Genomic DNA, 14642 nt, shown 5'->3' on the forward strand with positions numbered 1-14642 from the left:
CTAGGGTGCTGAGGGGGCTAAGAAAAACCACTTCTTAAAATTCTTTTCTTTACCCTGGGGAACAAAGATTTTGTATTTGCTAATTCATAATAAGGAAAGGACTGATGATAGAATAACTAGAAGATAAAAGGACAGAATGTCCTCTCAAGTATAAAGAAAGGTACCAAGTCTTCTCCTGAGAGTAGGTTTTGGTTAGAAGTAGGACAGAGAACACAGCTGCTCCAGGCTGAAAGGGAAGAAGGTCAGGGAACTGTCAAGAAGGCTTGGGTGAGGGTGGTGGTGAGCAGGGGAGGCAACGAGTGGGGGCACCAAAATGGTCCTGATGTGGTGGGGGGGAGGATGAATGACTGACCTTATCTTCCCACCCACCCATTTTTTTTCTTTTTCTTTTTTCTTTCTTTCCTTTTTTTTTTTTTTTTTTTTTTTTTTTTTTGAGACAGGGTCTTGCTCTGTCACCAAGGCTGGAGTGCAGTGGGGCAATCATGGCTCACTGCAACCTTGACCTCCTGGGCTCGAGTGATCTTCCCACCTCAGCCCCTCAAGCAGCTAGGACCACAGTGTACGCCACCACACCTGGATAACTTTTTATTTATTTATTTATTTATTTATTTTGAGATGGAGTTTCGCTGTGTCACACAGGCTGGAGTACAGTGGCGTGATCTCAGCTCACTGTAACCTCTGCCTCCTGGACTCAAGTGATGCTCCTGCCTCAACCTTCTGAGTAGCTGGGATTACGAGAGCCTGCCACCATGCTGGACTAATTCTTGTATTTTTAGTAGAGACAGAGTTTCATCATGTTGGCCAGGCTGGTCTGAAACTCCTGACCTCAAGTGATCTGCCTGCCTTGGCCTCCCAAAGTGCTGGGATTACAGGCGTGAGCCACCACGCTTGGTTGATAATTTTAAAAATGATTTGTATGGATGAGGTCTCCCTATGCTGCCCCGCCTGCTCTTGAACTCCTGGGCTCAAACAATCCTCTGGCCTTGGCCTCCCAAAGTGCTGGGATTACAGGCCTGAACCACCACTCCCAGCTTCCCATCCATTTCTATTCTGTTCTGTTCTTCCTTGGTCAGTGATGGCTTGGGAGATTACAACAATTGTTCCTAAATTCTAGGGTTGTGCCCTTAGATGGCAGGAGCATTAGTCTGAGAATTAGAAGCATTGGGCTCTAAGTCCTGCAAGGCTGGGCCAGGCCGTGTGCCAAAGGGCACAGCACACCAGGAAGCCCCACGGTTCTGGAGGAACACCTGTCATGATTGCCACCCAGTGCCAGGCTACCCAGGAATTCAAGGGTGGAGGGAGGGTGGGGGAAAATTTTTCATAACTAGTCTAGAGACTCTCTTTTCCTTCTTATTCCTATTATTGTAGTACTCTGTGGTCCTAAAAACAGTAGGGTGCTCTGGGGTTTGAGAACTCCCAGATGGCTCCACTGAAGCCATCGTCAAATGAGACAGATATTAGAAATATTTCTTCACTCCAAGCCGGGCGCGGTGGCTCACGCCTGTAATCCCAGCACTTTGGGAGGCCGAGGCGGGTGGATCACGAGGTCAGGAGATTGAGACCATCCTGGCTAACACAGTGAAACCTGTCTCTACTAAAAATACAAAAATTATTTGGGCGTGGTGGTGGGTGCCTGTAGTCCCAGCTACTGGGGAGGCTGAGGCAGGAGAATGGTGTGACCCCCCGGGAGGCGGAGCTTGCAGTGAACCGTGATTGCGCCACTGCACTCCAGCCTGGATGACAGAGTGAGACTGTGTCTCTAAAAAAAAAAAAAAAAAGAAAAAAGAAAAGAAATACTTCTTCACTCCATCAAAGTGTTAGCTTTCACTGCAGAATGAGTCCATTCTGGGAGCCTGGGGGTTGGGAACCCATGTTGGGAAGAGGAGTGTCTCACCATCATCTTGGTCACAGGACCAGTCCACCACAGCCCACAGGATACTGGGTCCCACTGGCATAAACTGCTAAACTGGGCCTGGTCTCTGCTATCCCAGTATCCTTATTTGCTGTCTCTATGATAGTGTTCAAACAGATGACCTCTCTGCTCTCTAAAATGGAGACTTCTCCCTCCTTGGGTCTATGAGAACCTTCCAAAGGTTGGCTCTGAGAGCACTCAGCATTCCTTATCATCCAGGAGCTGTAAAACAGTGATTATTAGCAACATGAAGAGAAGTTAAAGGCAACCAGAGTTGTGGGTGAGTGAGGTTGGGGCCACTTAAGTACTAGCTGACACACATGTATTCATACTGGTTATTGCAAAAAACCTCAAAGTTCTGCAAAGACCTCAGGGCTCAAAAGTGAATCGCAGCGCACTTCCTTTTCATCAGCCATGTAGTGTCTGTCCATCCTGCAAACAGTTGCACGCACAGTTTTCTGCAAATGTTGCTTTTGGTCACTTCTCACAAGGTTATTGTGTGCCAGGCCCTGCGGGGTTGACGATGACTGAATGGGGCCTGCTCTCAAGGCGAGCACACTGTTGAGAGAGGCCTGCATTCCCGTGAGATGAAGCAGAAGCAGAATGCACCAAGAGCTCTAAGTACCCCAGAAGTGAGAGAGAACCCAGGAAGCAGGGGAGGTTGGGAGGAAGAAAAGGAGACTGCCCTGTGGGCGCAGACAGTGTTAGGCACTCTGTGTGGACAATGTGACATTTAAATTGAGCTTTGAAAGAAGGCAGGATTTCAAAAGGCAGGGGTAGAGGAACAGTATGAACCAGCAAGGAGCAGGGACATATGGGGCTGGTTTGGAAGTCAGTGAAGCAATGAGGTGGCTGAAATATAGGCTGCCTCCTGGTCATCCGCAACCTCCCAAATATGTATCCTGTGGGCCTTTCAATGTCTAAGGTGTATGAGTCCAGTTACACAATTTAGCAACTGATAGATTGTTTTCAAGATACTAATAGTAAGTGCTCGACATTAAGACAAAGAAAAACTGAGTGGACATTGAATTGTATTTCCATCTTACTTCTGTAGAATTATGGGGTTTTGGAAGCAGAAGAGACTGCAGCAGTCTTCCAGTCCCTGGAAGTGTGCAGACACTTGCATGCCAGTGTTTCCCAAACTTGAGCGTGTATTAACATCACCAGCAGGGCATCTTTGAACAATTCGGATGGCTGGGCCCAGCTGCAGAGTTTCTAATTCAGGGACTCAGGGCAGGGGTGGGGGTGGTCCAAGAAGTTGTATTCCTAACAAGTTCCCTGGTGCTATTGTTGCTGTAATGCTCCTTGCGAACTGTTCAGGGTAATACCTCTTGCATCCTCTGCTTGAATCTGTCTACTGTTCTGCAGCTCACTACCACCCAAAGTATCCACACAATATCCCTTGTGGAATACTTCCAGTAAAATTCTTCCTTGTGCTGCTGTCAGTCCTGCCTGCCTTTAACTTTCAATGAAGTCTGCTGAGGGCCCCACATGGGAAATGTCTATGGATGGCAGGCAAGTCTCAGGCACATGAGGCAGACTGCCTGGATTTAGGTCCTGACTCCACTTACTACGTGACCTTGGATAAGTCATTCAACCTTTCTGTGTTTTCCTCAACTGTGGAATGGGGATAATAATTGCAGTTATATCACAGAACTGCTGTTTAGAGTAAATGAGAAAGTGTGTAAAACAATTGGCATGGTGCTTGGCATATAAAAGTACTCAGGTGTGGGCTAGTATCATTACCTAGTGTTCTTTTTTTCTTTTTTCTTTTTTTTTTTTTGAGACAGAGTCCCACTCTGTTGCTCAGGCTGGAGTGCAGTGGCACAATCTTGGCTCACTGCAACCTCTGTCTCCTGGGTTCAAGTGATTCTCGTGCCTCAGCCTCCTGAGCAGCTGGGATTGCAGCCACCGCTCCCACGCCCAGCTAATTTTTTGTATTTTTTAGTAGAGAAGGGGTTTCACCATGTTGGTCAGGCTGGTCTCAAACTCCTGACTTTAGGCAATCCACCTGCCTCGGCCTGCTAAAGTGCTGGGATTACAGGCGTGAGCCACCGCACCTGGCCAGCATTACCTAGTTTTCCTTTCTACTCAGGAGTCTATCAAATCTCTGAAGAAAGTTAATCATTCTAAAGTTTCTCCTTTCTGGGCTAAATATCCCCAGCTCCTGCAATTATTTCTTATAATTATTTCAGTGCTTTCATGGTTCCAATATTTTGTTTGTCCTTTCCCCTCTTCTCTGAACAGAGTCCAGTTTGTCAGTCTCCCTTGTTAGATACATGGCTCAGACCTGCTACCTGCCTCGGCTTAGTCCAAGTCTCGTGTGTTCACTGCAGCCAAAGGTCACTTTAGCTTTGTAGCTATTTCTACATTTCACTGGACTGTGTTAGACTTCCAGGCCATGAAGGTGCCAGAGGCTACACCTGCATGTAAAGAGTAGAGCTCATTCTCCCGTCACATTTCCCCTTGTTGCTTAGCATGTGTCAGTTTGGGGAGTGTGGGTGAGGGAGAGTAACTCTGACCTTGGCCCAGTTCAGGGCCTAGTGTGATGGTTGGTGAGCAGCCCCAGTGGCTGTGAGGAAGCACATTTGAGGCTGCAGGGGCTGGTGCGAGGGCCAGCTTCTCCCCTGGAGAAGGGTGAACTGACACCTAGCACAGCCAACAGTTTTCTGGAAGGAAACCAAGCCTCAGAGCCAGAGACACATACAGCAAAGCTGTGCAGGCATTTCAGCCCCTGTCCCAGCCACTGTCACTGCTGGCCTTTAGCCCAGGGTCGTTGGTAATAGAATAATGATAAAATATGGAGAGGGAGTCAGGGCTGGGTTTTTTTTGTTTTGCTTTTTTTTTTTTTTTTGAGACAGAATCTCGCTTTGTCACCCAGGCTGGAGTGCAGTGGCACAATCTCGGCTCACTGCAACCTCTGCCTCCCGGGTTCAAGCGATTCTCCTGCCTCTGCCTCCTGAGTAGCTGGGACTACAGGCGCCCGCCACAATGCCTGGCTAATTTTTGTATTTTTAGCAGAGACGGGGTTTTGCCATGTTAGCCAGTCTTGTCTTAAACTCCTGACCTCAGGTAATCCACCTGCCTCGGCCTCCCAAAGTGCTAGGATTACAGGCACGAGCCACCATACCTGACCTCAGGGCTGTTTTATTGTGGAGACAGAGGTGGCAGCTTCAGGGGTTTGGGTATCAAGATGACAGGGCAGGCCTGGAAAAAAAATGTCTCTCTCAGCCTCTATTCTAATTTCCAGTCTGTAGTGAATGGCTCACCAGGTACTCTCAAGTTATGTCTTTTAAAACAGAAGGCATAGAAAAATGTGCCCAAATTACTTTGGTGTCCTATAGAGCCTGTTTTGTCCCTCTCCGGTCATAGAGGACACCAAGTTCCTTTGCGGCCAGGCCTCCTCCTGAGGGAGACCAGGCCTGTGGGGCTGCTCCGAGAGCTGCCTGCAAGCCACACTATGTGAATCCCAGTGCAGGGCTCCTCTGAAAGACACCTGCGAAGCTGTCTTTGGCTGAAGAAGTTGGGGAAACTGGTCTCCCACACTTGGCAATGGCCATTCTTTCTCAACCTTCCCTCAGGCACGAAGAGTCCCAGGTCTTGATGCCTCATTCTTCCATCAAAGATTTAACATTTACCTTCCCTGGTATTTTCAATTGATCCAGAGGAAATGAATAGGTAGTACTTAGCAAAGGGTGCTTAGCAAAAAAATACTCTGCTGAGTGGAATTGCAGGCACTTCTACAGTTGTCTGGAGGCACAGAGGCTGCACTCTACCCTAAGGCAAACTGGATGGTGCCATCCTCATGCTGACTTGGGCTTTAGAGGAGAAAATGTACTTTCTTCAGTGGATAATAAAGACAATCATTGGTCAGGTGTGGTGGCTCATGCCTGCAATCCCAGTACTCTGGGAGGTTGAGGTGGGTGGATCACTTGAGGTCAGGAGTTCAAATTCAGCCTGGCCAACATAGTGAAACCCTGTTGCTACTAAAAATACAAAAATTAGCTAGGCGTGGTAGAGCACACTTGGAATCCTGGTTGGGAGGCTGAGGCAGGAGGATCACTTGAACCCAGGAGGCAGAGGTTGCAGTGAGCTGAGATCATGCCACTGCACTCCAGCCTGGGTGACAGAACGAGACTACATTTCCAAAAAAAAAAAAAAAAAAGACAAGCATTGCTTTTTCCTTGGCAAGAATTCTTTTTCTTTTTTTTTTTTTTTTTGAAACAGAGTTTCGCTCTTTCACTCTGTTGCCCAGGCTGGAGTGCAGTGGCGCAACCTCGGCTTACTGCAACCTCTGCCTCCTGGGTTCAAGTGATTCTCCTGCCTCAGCCTCCCAAGTAGCTGGGACTACAGGTGCCCACCACCACGCCCAGCCCATTTTTTGTATTTTTAGTAGAGACGGGGTTTCACCATGTTGGCCAGGCTGGTCTCGAACTCCTGACCTCAAGTGATCCACCTGCCTCGGCCTCCCACAGTGCAGGGATTACAGGTGTGAGCCACCGCGCCCAGCATCCTGGCAAGAATTCTAAGCAACAGAGAAAACAGGATGGGCACAATTAGTTTACTTTCCAAGCTAGAATGTCAGGGGGCACTGGAACCATTCTGGGGAAGGTAATACTTTGAGGTGGAATGTCTTTTTTTTTTCTGAGACAGAGTCTCGTTCTCTTGCCCAGGCTGGAGTGCAATGGCATGATCTCAGCTTATTGCAACCTCCACCTCCCGGGTTCAAGCAATTCTTCTGCCTCAGCCTCCCAAGTAGCTGGGATTACAGGCACCTGCCACCACGCCCGGAAGATTTTTTTTTTTTTTTTTTTGTATCTTTAGCAGAGACAGCGTTTTGCCATTTTGGCCAGGTTAGTCTCGATCTCCTGACCTCAGGTGATCTACCCACCTTGGCCTCCCAAAGTGCTGGGATTATAGACATGAGCCACCGCGCCTGGCAGGGATGTCTTTTCTTTTTTTGAGACAGAGTCTTGCTCTGTCGCCCAGGCTGGAATGCAGTGGCGCAATCTCAGCTCACAGCAACCTCTGCCTCCCAGGTTCAAGCGATTCTTCTGCCTCAGCCTCCCTAGTAGTTGGGATTACAGGCATGCACCATCACGCCTGGCTAATTTTGTATTTTTAGTAGAGACAGGGTTTTTCCATGTTGGCCAGGCTGATCTTGAACTCCCGACCTCAGGTGATCCGCCCACCACGGCCTCCCAAAGTGCTGGGATTACAGGCGTGAGCCACCGTGCCCGGCCGAGGGATGTCTTTTAAATCAAGCTACAGACTTGGGCCACTAGGCTGTTCATGGTTCCTGATTCTTTCTCACTGACCCTTTACCTCTGCATGGGATGGTCCCCAGAGGGATGAGGTCAGGCTGAGGCTGTAGCCTTGATATCCCTGACACTTTCCTTGCTCTTCTCCTGTTCCCCATTCTGGACCTTTGGGGGCCCTTGAGGGTCTGGCTTTTTAAGGCAGAATCCAAACTGCCCAAGAACCACTGATTGTTTCTGTATCTCTCAGAAAGGGGCAACCAAATACCCTTTTAACCAACACTCCAAGAGTGCCAAGACCAGACCTTGGTACATGCAGGAACCCAGAACATGGCATGTTCTTGTTCTGTGCCTTTTTCTTATGGTGGAAAAGGATTGTGTATTCTGACCCCTCATCTGGGAAAAGGAAGAACGAGTGAATTACTACTCGGATATCCTTGGCAGCCAGCTTGCAAGTGTTAATAATTCATAGCTCTCCAAGGATCCTCAGGCCTCCCCTGTCCTGACACTTGGTTACTGAAAAGAACTAGAAAGTTCCAGTCAGCAGTCATGTGGGGCCACAGTGTGTGCTGCAGCCAAGTGGCATTGCCCCGTCTCCAGCCTGTCACCCACACTGCTATAAAACATTTATCTCAGTCTTGCATCTGGACCCTGGCCTAATAAATTCCTCCAAAGGTATGCAGAGTACACAGTCGCCTCTTAAGGTGGGATGAGGCCAGAGTAACAGAGAGAGTGGAAAGGGAGCCTGTCATAAATATTGACTCTAGACAGGGAGAGAAAACCACTGGAGCTTAAAATTCCAGGCTCAGAGTAAGTTAATGAGCTACTAAAAAGACAACGTAGTAGGACATGCATACTAGGACCATCAGACCTGAAGTTGGAGGAAAAATTTGAGGATACCCACTGAGCCAGGCAGACTGGTATAGTAGAAAGGGCATTGGCCATAAAAGCAAAAGCACAGAGTTTTTAGCCATGTTTCTGCCTGAGGTGGCTGTGGCTAAGTCACTTCACCTCTCTGAGTCTTTGTTTTATAATAAAGAAAAATTGAGATGATACAATTCAATAACAACAAAAACAACTTGATTTTAAAAATGGGCAAGCAAATTGAATAGACATTTATCTAAAGAAGATACAAATGGCCAGTAAGCACGTGAAAAGATGCCCAACATCATGAATCATTAAGGAAATGCAAATCAAAACCACAATGAGATGTCACCTCAAACCCATTAAAATGGCCATCAATTAAAAAACAAACAAACAAAAAACAGAAAAGAACAAGTGTTCATGGGAATGTGGTGAAATTGGAACCTTTCTATGTTGCTGGTGAGAAAGCAAAATGGTGCAGCCACCGTGGAAAACAGTATGGTGTATGGTGGTTCCTTAAAAAATTAAATGTATGATCCAGCAATTCCTTTTCTGGGCAAATATCCAAAAGATTTGAAAACAGGGACTTGAACAAATATTTGTACATCCATTTTCATGGCAGCATTATTGACTGCAGCCTAAAGGTGGTAGCAACCCATTCCTTGATGGACAAATAAATAAAATGTGGTGTATGTACACAGTGGAATATTATTCACCCTTCAAAAGGAAGGAAATTCTGACATGTGCTACAACATGAATGAACTTTGAAGACATTTGCTAAGTGAAATAAGCCAGTCACAAAAGGACAAATAGCATATGATTCCACACATAGAAGGTGCTTAGAGTAGTCAAATTTGTAGAAACAAAGTAGAAAGGTGGTTGCCAGGGGCTGGAGAGGAAGGAATAGAAAATCGTGTTTAATGGCTACACAGTTTCACTTTGGGAAGATGAAAAAGTTCTGGAGATGGATGGTGGTGATGGTTGCCCAATAGTGTGAAAGTACTTAATGCCACTGAATTGTATCATCAAAATGATTAAAATGATAATTTTTTTGTTATGAATATTTTACCACAATTTAATTTTTTTTTTTTGAGACAGGGTCTCGCTCTGTAGCCCAGGCTGGCATGCAGTGGCATGATCGTGACTCACTGCAGCCTTGATCTCACAGGCTCAATCAATCCTCCTGCCTCAGTCTCCTGAGTAGCTGGGACTACAGGTGCTCACCACCACACCCAGCTAATTTTTGTGTTTTCTGTAGAGATGGGGTTTCACCATGTTGCCCAGGCTGGTCTCAAACTCCTGGACTCAAGCATTCCTCCCGCCTCAACCTCCCAAAGTGCTGAGATTATAGTCATGAGCTACCGTGCCCAGCCAATTTTTAAAAATTGGAGAGATCAAAGCTTCCTGACCAGATTGCTCAGGTGTGCCACATGTAGGTTATTGGCATGCCAAGATATTGATCCCTTTCATTTTTGAATAGATCATGCAGAGCTGAGCACAGCTGAAATCCTCAGGCAGGTCACTTGAAGAGCTTCTTCTTACTCCAGTATGCTATACACATATTGTAATGTTTAAAATTTCAATATAATTTAATTATTATTTATACAGAATAAGTGCATGAAACAAAAATGCATAGCTCGGTAATTAATCTTAAATACCTGTGTAACCTTCACTTAGCTCAAGAACTAGAATATTGCCAGCATACCAGAAGTTAGGGTCGTGTGTTACCACCTAAGCAGGAATCCCCCAAAGTTCTGCCCTATATTTGGACATTATGTAAATGGAATCCTAGTATGAAAACGAATGAACTACAGCTACTCACAGCAACATGAGTGAACCTCACAAACATCATATTGAATGAAATAAACCAGAGACAAAAGGAATACACCAGGCCTGTAATCCCAGTACTTTGGGAGGCCAAGGCGGGAGGATCACTTGAGGTCAGGAGTTCGAGACCAGCCTGGCCAACATGGTGAAACCCTGTCTCTACTGAAAATACAAAAAATTAGCCAGGCATGGTGGCGGGCACTTGTAATCCCAGCCACTCGGGAGGCTGAGGCAGGAGAATCACTTGAACTCAGGAAGCGGATGTTGCAGTGAGCTGAGATTGCACCACTGCATTTCAGCCTGGGCTGTAACAGAGTGAGACTCCATCTCAAACAACAACAACAACAACAGCAATTTTTAAAAATTTCTAAAAACCATACAATAACAACTATTTATACATGATAAAGGTAAGTGAGACCCAGAGAGTTAAAAATGAATTACTCTGGATCAAACACCTGGGAAATGGGAAATGGTGGCGTCAGAATTGAACTCAGGTGTTCTTTCTTTCTTTTTTGTTTTGTTGTTTTTTTTTTGGAGACAGGGTCTCACTCTGTCATTGAGGCTGGAGTGCAGTGGCATGATCACGGCTCACTGCAACCTCTGCCTCTCAATCAAGTGATCCTCCCACCTCAGCCTCCAGAGTAGCTGGGACTACAGGCATGCACCACCATGCCTGGCTTTTTGTACCTTTTGTAGAGACAAGGTTTTGCCGTGTGGCCCAGGCTGGTTTCGAACTCTTGAGCTCAGGCAATCTGCCCGCTTTGGCCTCACAAATTGCTGGGATTGTGATGAACTCAGGTGTTCTGATCCTAAATCCAGATTTTCCCATTCTACCTTCTGCTTTGAAAGATATAGAGGAGGCCAGGAGGGCTTAGCCCCAAGGTGGAGGAAGATAAGCTGGTATGAGGAAGCTGCTCAATGTTTGTCATTTTAAACCGTTTATCCATGGGCTCAGGTCATGTCTTTGTTGGGGGCCAAGCCAAGGCCCAGCAAAGACAAATGGCCCTTCCAGTGTGGGTGGAAGAGGGGTGAGGTCACCCAGTCCTCGGCCTGTGGTTTGCTTTGCCTCAGTGCCGGGAGCAATCTCTTGCCCTGATTTGCACTGTGGGCTGAGGATTCAGGTCAGTGAGAAGGCCAGTGCTAGAATTGTCTGTGTGGGTGCTGCTGATAGGGATCAGCTGCTGATCGTGGCTAGGGCTAGCGGCTGAGCACACGGGCACCAGCCTACTGCTCGGGCAGCAAGGCAGCAGGATGGAGGGGTTTGTAAAAATGCCTTCCACCTACCCTGCTGGGCTTGCCCGAGAGGCTCTGAGTGTGTGAAGGGGAAGACAATTATCGCTAGGCTGGAGAATAGAAAGAGCACCATCAGGTGAGAAAGAGAAGAAAAAAAGAGAGGGGAGAGAGTGGATAAGAAGAAGGAAGCCTGGGACACAAGAACAAGGGCTTTGCTTGCTCTAGGGCTTTGCTTGCTAAACTCCTAGGGAGCACACAAGTGAGAATCCAGGGCAGAGGGAAGCAGGATGGGTGCCCTGAGTGCTTGGCCCCATTTCCTGGGGCTTACTGGCCTCGTGGGTGGGAGTTTTATAGGCTACTGCTCCTTGGGGAGGCCTCAGTGATTGAGGATGCTCCTGTATGAGCCTCGGCCCTGACCCCGGGATGGGGGACTGGAGGATCCTAACAGGATTGGGGGTTGGTTGGGTGTAACCAAGGCATCTGCCAAAGGGAGAGTACCAAGGAAAGCGGAGGCACCTCCTCCCTGGCTGTCCTTCGCCCCCTCTCCCCTCCTTGTTCTCTGGGAGTGGCTGGCGAGCAGCGGCCTCCCCGCAGGGCCAGGCAGGTGGGCCAGAGCTTTTGGTTTGCTGAGGTTTGTCAGATTTTCCAGCTCAGGGCCCAGCCAGCTGGCAGGAAGCAGGACAGAGGTCACTTGAATTCAGACCACATGTCCCTGTTAAATACATTAGCTTTTAAATCAATCTCTGTTCAAAGTCCAGTGAGTTGCAAGCCTAATGCTCACCTGCAGAGACAGAATTCCTGAGTGAACGAACAGAGCAGCTCCTCTTCCATCTCCAGGTAAGAACTGCTCGTGTCCTCCTTGAGGGTGCTGGCCACCGGGGCCTGAACTACCTTCTTTCTTTTCCTTTTCCCTTTTTCTTTTTCCAAGCCAGTAGCTGGCTGTCTAGGGCAGAGAAGAGTCCCATGGGGAGGCAGCCAGGCCCCTTTGGCGGTGGTTGGGGGTGAGAGATGATCCACGCTCTGAGATTCTTTCTGCTGGAGATGCCCCTCACCTTTGCAGGCTAGGGTCTGCTTCACAAAGAAATTGGTAAACCAATCTCAGAAAAAGCTTTCCCGGGGTTGTATGGGGGTTTGATGTGCAGCCAAAGGGAGTGAGACAACAGACTTCACAGGTAACCAGGCGGATATGCCCAGGACCTTCCTACTGATACAGGGGCCTTGGGTAGCAGAGAAGACTCTTCTGGAAGCAGCCTTTAAAGGATGCAGCCTAACTTAGCTTGCCCACTAGATAATAAAAGCAGGCATCTTTCCTCTCTGTATCACACTGCAGCACTAAGACATGAGAAAAACCAGTGGATTTCCAGGCTGGCTGAATTTTAAAACATACATTCCCCAGGCTCTCACCTTTGGCATTTCTAAGTCTCCAGGCCTTGTGTGAATTGAAAGATCTTTATTTGAAAACTCTCCCAGAATCATTCTGATCAGTGCAGGTAGGTTTGGGAACCACTAGTAGTTTATTTCTTAAGCAGAAGACTCATGAGACTTAAGTATGACACTTACCTAAGGGTTCACTTGCTATGAAGACTCCTGGTCTGGGTTGGGTCCAGCTATGAAGATTTGGGCGTTGGCTCTGAGAAACACATTCTTCTTTATTTACTAAAATCTCTGCAATGTGTCACCAGGGCAGCTTTCAGTCTTGTATCTAGAAGGCAAGAGGGGGTAGCAGGGACTGCCTCAGGCCATGATTGTCCAGTCATCTGAAGTCTGCAGCAAATTACTCAGGGTCTTTGAATTTCTGTGTTATGATAGTAACTTGTGCTTATCTTTGACTTTTGTATGTTCTCTGCACCATAGGGTGTGAAGTTGCTGGTAATGATGTCTTATATTCATAGACCACTGGCTAGGCAGCTACTTCTCCCCCAGGGGAAAGAACACAGGACTGGAATACAAATCATCAGAGTTTTGATTCAGTTGCTAGTGACAGGCCATTAGACAAACTACTTAGCCAACTGGAGCCTCAATTTCATTACTGATCAAGTGAAGGTCTGTCATCTTTTCCCCAAGAGTGTACTGAAAATAAAATTATAAGTACAAATGTGTGGTCCTGCATGGTGGCTCATGCCTGTAATCCCAGCACTTTGGGATGCCCAAGCGGGAGGATCACTTGAGGCCAGGAGTTCGAGACCAGCCTGGGCAATGAAGTGAGACCCCCCATCTCTACAAAAAATAATAATAAATTAATCCTGCATGGTGGCATGTGTCTGTGGTGTCAGCTACTTGGGAGGCTGAAATGGAAGGGTTGCTTGAGCCCAGGGGGTCGAGGCTACAGTGAGCCATGATTGCATCACTGCACTCCAGCCTGGGTGACAGACTGAGATCCTGTCTAAAAAACAAAAAACCATGAATATGTTAAAAACACGATGTAAGATGCCTAGATTTCAAATGTGTATATCGAAAGTCTCTGTAGAATAGTAAGAAGAAACAAATTGCAGTCACTTGGGAAACCTTGTCCTAGTCTTTTAATCTCATTGAGCCTCTGTTTGCTCACTTACAAATAAGAAGTTGAGACCAGATCATCATTAATGTCTTTTTCAGTTGGCCAAGTATAAGGTAGATCCTGGAGCCTTGAAGGGTAGCTCCTTGTCACTGGGGTATGAATTAAAATGTCACCTCCCAGGAAGGACTTTCTAAATCAGCCTCCCACCTCCATGCCACCAGTATCTCTATCATTCATAGCGTGTACCATCAGAAATCATCTCATTTGGGCTGGGTGCAGTGGCTCACATCTGTAATCCCAGCACTTTGGGAGGCTGAGGCAGGTGGATCACCTGAGGTCAGGAGCTCAAGACCAGCTTGGCCAACATGGTGAAACCCCATCTCTACTAAAAATACAAAAATTAGCCGGGCGTGGTACTGCCTGTCTGTAGTATTAGCTACTTGGGAGGCTGAGGCAGGAGAATTGCTTGAACCTGGGAGGTGGAGGTTGCAGTGAGCCAAGATTGTGCCATTGCACCCTAGCCTGGGTGACAAAGTGAGACTCCATCTCGAGAAAAAAAAATCATCTCTTTTACTTGTCACCTTTGCCAGATGTTAAGCTTCAAGACTGCAGGGATCTTGTCATTTGTGTTACTTGCTGTATTACCAGCCCCTTGAGCACTACCTGGCATAGAACATATTTGCATAAATGGAATTAGTGTGGCAGGGAAGGAGCTAGAAGAATAGATGCAGATGGTGATGGCTTTGATGAGGTGTTCCTCAGGAAAGGAGGTTGAAGGACTCCAATCCTCTCTCAGGGCATCTGAAGTCCAGGGTCTAATCATATGGGAATGGGTTTCTCTGGTCACTTCTTAGTGAAATGATTCTTGCATTCGTTGCATAGGGATGCAATGAGAGTGGCAAGCTGGAGCTAGACGTGTTTTCCTCAAGATCTCAGCAACTTCTTTCTTTGGTCCTTCATGAGGGACTGCCCAGATTTCCTTAATCTCTTTGCCTGATGGGTATCATGGCTAAGTGATTAAGAAAATGAGCATTGGGATTGGAAACCTGCA

At 47.2% G+C, this 14642-nt stretch overlaps 1 protein-coding gene across 4 annotated transcripts in view; it reads left to right on the plus strand.

Annotated features, from left to right (window-relative positions):
- The window catches only part of PDZK1 (PDZ domain containing 1), a 47668-nt gene that overhangs the window by 2439 nt on the left and 30587 nt on the right, over positions 1–14642 (plus strand). The window contains exon 1 of one of the 4 annotated variants that reach the window (XM_063815231.1): positions 11762–11931. The exons of 1 other annotated variant lie outside the window; for it this stretch is intronic. The gene's annotated coding sequence lies outside the window, so the exon portion shown is untranslated. Of the gene's footprint in view, positions 1–11761; positions 11932–11992; positions 12585–14642 lie in introns of those variants that run through there. 2 more of the 4 variants (XM_016941577.4, XM_063815226.1) reach the window with 2 other exon arrangements.

Source organism: Pan troglodytes, chromosome 1, assembly GCF_028858775.2.
Source record: "Pan troglodytes isolate AG18354 chromosome 1, NHGRI_mPanTro3-v2.0_pri, whole genome shotgun sequence".
Classification (NCBI taxonomy): Eukaryota; Metazoa; Chordata; class Mammalia; order Primates; family Hominidae; genus Pan; species Pan troglodytes.